Consider the following 6,505-nt stretch of genomic DNA (forward strand, 5'->3'; position numbering starts at 1 on the left):
GCAGCTATATAACGACGCGGCCACGGTGACACAGCAGTCAGGCGTAACACTTGACAATGACTGAGGAGAGCTCGGTCGAAAGCTCGTGGGATTCTAACCACCTGACGCGGCTGGAAGCCCGAGAAAATTTTATTAATGTTTTTGTTCCGTAAGTGAAGAATAAAAATCATAATAAAAAAGACATAAAGTTAACATAGAATGATAAACAATGGTTGCAAGTACCGGCACAAGTTAACTGTTGCATACATGGTTGCTGAGGTCACAGTCACAAAGTGTTTAAAATATCAGCATCTGACTTCCATGGCGCATATACTGTGGGATCCTTGTTACTAGCACACGTGGGCTAGCTTTCATCAGGAACATATACGCGACACCGTGTTGTCTCCAGCGTTGGCGTTGGAGACAACATGGTGTCGAGTATAAACTCCTGATGAAAGCAGGTGTGCCAGTAACAAGGATCTCACAGTAAATGCGCTAAGGAAATCAGATACTCTTTTGGCTGTGGTGGGGCTTGAGTATGGCGGTAATGTGCCGCCGAAATTAATCTTGTGTTAAAGGCATACTCAAGATACAGCTGTGGTGATACTTTTTATCGTATATACGAGGGCTGTTCAGAAAGTAAGTTCCGATCGGTTGCGAAACAGAAACCACTGTGAAAACCACAATCATTTTGTTTCAAATGGCTCTGAGCACCATGGGACTTAACATCTGTGGTCATCAGTCCCCAACTTAGAACTACTTAAACCTAACTAACCTAAGGACACCACACACACCCATGCCCGAGGCAGGATTCGAACCTGCGACCGTAGCAGTCGCGCGGTTCCGGACTGAGCGCCTAGAACCGCTAGACCACCGCGGCCGGCAATCATTTTGTTTGCAACAGTTAAGAACAGCTTCCACCTACTTCTCTACATAGTCGCCGCTCCAACTTCGAGTGTTGTCGTAATGTTGTATCAACTTTCCAATATCCTCATTACAGAAAGCAGCCGCCTGTGCTTTCGGACAGTTATCGGCATTGGTCTGCAGCTCGTTGTCTGTGGAAAAATTTTGTCTTCATAGCCAGCGGTTCTTGTGAGCAGAAATGAGATTCAGGGGGAGCCAACTACGGACTGTATTGTGGGTGATCACACACTTCTCATCGGAAACGCTGCAGCAGCGTCTTCATTAACCCTGCAGTGTGCGGCCGAGAATTCTCATGAAGAAGGAACTGCTCGACAATTGTGTTATGTGGGCTGCATGACACAGGCGAAATCTCTAACCAGGACCCCATACTTGGCGGGAGACGCTATTCCCTACGCATCTTAACGTGCTCACTGTTCACTCAGAGCCGTACGGGGTGACCGAGCGGTTCTAGGCGCTTCAGTCTGGAACCGCGCGACCGCTACGGTCGCAGGTTCGAATCCTGCCTCGGGAATTGATGTGTGTGATGTCCTTAGGTTAGTTAGGATTAATTAATTCTAAGTTCTCGGGGACTGATGACCTTAGAAGTTAAGTCCCATAGTGCTCAGAGGCATTTTTTTGTTCACTCAGAACTGAAAAGAGCGACGTGACACGATCGATGGGCATACTAGAGACACTGCCCAACACATCTGTGCAAAACTTTACCGGATTTTTCCCAGTGGTCTCCATTTAGCGACCGCTCGGAACTTTCTTTCTGGACAACCCTCGTATCATCAGCTAAAGTTCCTTGTCCATGCAATAAGATGGACATACATAAAATGTTCTATTTACAGCTGTCTCTGAATATTAGTGTCATTTGATACAAATTCACAAGGCTCTTCACTTGAAGTATAATTGACACAACGTTCACATTAGATTTCTGCCAAAGATATAACATACACTGGCAGCCTATCTAAGACGGTGCTGTCGTGACTATGAACTGCTTCGATTGCGGTGGCGTAGTGAAGCTCTAGGGGGCGTGGCTACGCCAGCGTTTCTCATTCGTCAGTTTGGCATCCAGCGACTATCGTTTCCTGTGGTTTCGTTGCGAAGTGCAAACCTTGATTTGGCATCCCATTCTTCGCACTACACCACAGACAGTGTGCTTAGAGACACACCTGCACTAGAATATTGCATTCTGTCAACAGATCTGACACAGACCACCGCCTATCCTGTTTTAAGGAGTGAGCCAGCATCCGACCACCGCATTCTGTCATGAGGCATGTGCGTGCGTCACCCAGTCACCTGCTCGTGGCTTCACCGTCCTGCAACCACTTTCCACAGATGCTCAAGACAGTAGCACATGAACAGTCGGGTAGTCTGCCCGTTTCCACGACCATAACAAACTGTCATTTGTCAATGTTGCTCACATCAACGGATTTCCCTATTTGCGGGCCTTGTCCTTGCTACAATGGTCCACCATTTGTCTCTCCTCCTCTTAAATACACTCATGCTCATACATTAAGGATAATGATCATACATGGTGAAACAACGCTCTGGTGGGCGGTTTGCGGGTTTAATCACCTCGGGGAATGACCATAAGGTGCATTTGACCTGCGGTCGTCTCGCAGTGACGCTGGCAGCAGTCCACATATGCAGAGGTGTGTTGGTGTACATCAGAGTACGGTGCAGCCAGTAAGCGTGCAGACGTTTTCAGGCGTGCTAATGATGACTGTGTGTTGAAAATAGCTCAAAGAACACGTATTGATGACGTTATGAGGGGTAGAATACTAGGGCGACTGGAGGCTGGTCAAACGCAGCAGGTCGTAGCACGGGCCCTCAGTGTGCCACAAAGTGTGATCTCAAGATTATGGCAACGATTTCAGCAGGTAGGAAACGTTTCCAGGAGCTACAGAATGGGTTGTCCACGGTGTATGGCACCATAAGAAGACCGATATTTCACCATCAGTGCGCACAGACGGCCACGGAGTACTGCAGGTAGCCTTACTCGGGACCTTACTGCAGCCACTGGAACAGTTGTCTCCAGACACACAGTCTACAGATGACTGAACAGGCATGGTTTATTCAACCAGAGAGTCCGTAAAGCCTGGTGTCAAGAACACAGTACATGGTCATTGGAACAGTGGTCTCAGGTTATGTTCACGGGCGAGTCCAGGTATAGTCTGAACAGTGATTCTCGCCGGGTTTTCATCTGGCGTGAACCGGGAACCAGATACCAACCCCTTAATGTCCCTGAAAGGGAGCTGTATGGAGGTCGTGGTTTGATGGTGTGGGCTGGGATTATGATTGGTGCACGTACACCGCTGCATGTCTTTGGCAGAGGAACTGTAACAGATCAGGTGTATCGGGACGTCATTTTGCACCAATATGTCCGCCTTTTCAGGGATGCAGTGGGTCCCACCTTCCTCGTGATGTATGATAACGCAAGGCCCCATCGAGTTGCCATCGTGGAGGAGTACCCTGAAACAGAAGCTATCAGGCGAGTGGAGTGGCCTGCCTGTTCTGCAGACCATCGAGCACGTCTGGGATTCTCTTGGTCGACGTATCACTGCGCGTCTTCACACCCCTAGGACACTTCAGGAGCTCCGACATGCACTGGTGCAAAAATGGGAGGCTATACCCCAGCAGCTGCTCGACCACCTCATCCAGAGTATGCCAACCCGTTGTGCGGCGTGTGTACGTGTGCATGGTGATCATATCCCATATTTATGTCGGGGTACAAGCGCAGGAAACAGTGGCGTTTTGTAGCACATTTCTTTCGGGACGGTTTTCTCAACTTATCACCAATACCGTGGACTTACAGATCTGTGTCGTGTGTGTTCCCTATGTGCCTATGCTATTAACGCCAGCTTTGTGTAGTACCACGTTGTGTGGCACCACATTCTGCAGTTATCTATAATTTATGAGCATGAGTGTACAATCCTTACCGCGAGCTCACAAGGCCACCAGGCGGTATTCACTCATAACACCCTGCATCACATATCCTCATACGGAAGTTCAGATGATTCCTAAAGGACCAAACTGCTGAGGTCATCGGTCCCTAGACTTACGAGTACACACTGCTTAAACTGACTTATGGTAAGAACAACACACACACCCATTCCCGAGTGAGGACTCGAAGCTCAGGTGGAAGGGGCGGCGCAATCCGTGACATGGTGCTTCAAACCGCTCTCATACGGCTAGAGGTCACTGTCGAGCATGATCGTTTTGGAGGTCCAGGTGTTAGTGTCTGGAGGCTTAATATTGCAGTGGTGTAGCGACATCCAAATCTTTGAACACGATATATTCACCGGTCAAAGTAAATTAGAAGCCGGCCGTGGTGGCCAAGCGGTTAAAGGCGCTACAGTCTGGAACCGCGCGACCGCTACGGTCGCAGGTTCGAATCCTGCCTCGGGCATGGATGTGTGTGATGTCCTTAGGTTAGTTAGGTTTAAGTAGTTCTAAGTTCTAGGGGACTGATGACCTTAGAAGTTAAATCCCATAGTGCTCAGAGCCATTTTTTTGAAATTAGACACTGTACTCCTTTCCCCACGTGCGTCTTCTCAGGGATATATTTGTCCTGACTTCCTTCTTATGGATGATAATGCGAGGACACATCAAACTGCGCAAGTGGAAGACTTCTTCAGACGCGAGGGTATTCTGCGAATGGACTGGCCTGCCGGGTCGCCGACTTAAATCCCATCGACCACGTGTGCGATGGGTCGGGAGGACGTATTGCAATGTGTCCACGTGAACCTACGACCATCCAACAGCTGTCAACAGCCCTGGTAAAAGAATGAAACGCCCTACAACAAGAACTCCTTTACCAACTTCGTGGCCAACATGGAAACACGTTGAAGATCATTCGTTACCGTACGCGGTGATCACACACTTCATTAAGAACCATGTTCCGGCTTTTGTAATTTACAGGGGACAACCGAAAATTATCGAGCCATCAGTGTAACTATTGTCTTTGAATAAAAGCGTCATTCCTGTTTCTCCCGTTGTGTATCTCTTTAACCTTCTCTACTGTTGTTGTTGTTGTTGTGGAAAAACTGGTAGAAGCCGACCTCGGGGAGGATCAGTTTGGATTCCATAGAAATAGTGGGTCACGTGAGGCAATACTGACCCTACGACTTATCTTAGAAGATAGACTAAGAAAAGGCAAACCTACGTTTCTAGCATTTGTAGACTTAGACAAAGCTTTTGACAATGTTGACTGGATTACTCTCTTTCAAATTCTGAAGGTGGCAGGGGGATAAAATACAGGGAGCGAAAGGGTATTTACAATTTGTACAGAAACCAGATGGCATTTATAAGAGTCGAGATGCATGAAAGGGAAGCAGTGGTTGGGAAGGGACTGAGACGAGATTGTAGCCCATTCCCGATGTTATTCAATCTGTATATTGAGCAAGCAGAAAAGGAAACAAAAGAAAAGTTCGGAGAAGGAATCAAAATCCATGGAGAACAAATAAAAACTTTGAGGTTCGCCGATGACATTGTAATTCTGTCAGACAGCAAAGGACTTGGAAGAGCAGTTGAACGGAATGGACAGTGTCTTGAAAGGAGGATGTAAGATGAACATCAACAAAAGCAAAACGAGGATAATGGAATGTAGTCGAATTAAATCGGTTGATGCTGAGGGAATTAGATTAGGAAATGAGACACCTAAAGTAGTAAATGAGTTCTGCTATTTGGGGAGCAAAATAACTGATGATGGTCGAAGTAGGGAGGATATAAAATGTAGACTAGCAATGACAATGAAAGCGTTTCTGAAGAAGAGAAATTCGTTAACATCGAGTATAGGTTTAAGTGTCAGGAAGTCGTTTCTCAAAGTATTTGTATGGAGTGTAGCCATGAATGGAAGTGAAACGTGGACGATAAATAGTTTAGACATGAAGAGAATAGAAGCTTTCGAAATGTGGTGCTACAGAAGAATGTTGAAGATTAGGTGGGTAGATACATAACTAATGAGTAGGTACTGAATAGAATTGGGGAGAAGAGAAATTTGTGGCACAACTCTACTAGAACGAGGGAACGGTTGGTAGGACATTTTCTGAGGCATCAAGGGATCACCAATTTAGTATTGGAGAGCAGCGTGGAGGGTAAAAATCGTAGAGGGAGACCAAGAGATGAATATACTTAACAGATTCAGAAGAATGTAGGTTGCAGTAGGGACTGGGAGATGAAGAAGCTTACACAGGATAGAGTAGCATGGAGAGCTCTGGACTGAAGACCACAACAACAACATGTTACTTGGGAGTGATATATCATGCAGAAGCTAATTTGCTCCTTACGTTTTGCGCACCAGTGTATTTGGTTTTTCAGAGCACGTGGGCAGTCCCTTGTCTTCAAGCGGACTAGCTACACTCTCTCCATCTGGACACTTATCTATTTTTAGCAGAAGCAGTGGCCGTCACGTAATCTCTTTAATTCGTCAGTTCGTTAGCACTGGACGAAATCCTGATCATATCGGGTTCGTTTATTGCGCTATCGTCTCTTAAAATCCTACCAATGCAGACAGAGAATAATGCTCATCCTATGACCAGATGCAAAAGATGGTTAGCTATTGTTGTATGAAAATTCGGTTAACTTTCCCTAGATATCATTGTACCAAGACAATAAA

Source organism: Schistocerca nitens, chromosome 9 (genome assembly GCF_023898315.1).
Source record: "Schistocerca nitens isolate TAMUIC-IGC-003100 chromosome 9, iqSchNite1.1, whole genome shotgun sequence".
Taxonomy (NCBI): domain Eukaryota; kingdom Metazoa; phylum Arthropoda; class Insecta; order Orthoptera; family Acrididae; genus Schistocerca; species Schistocerca nitens.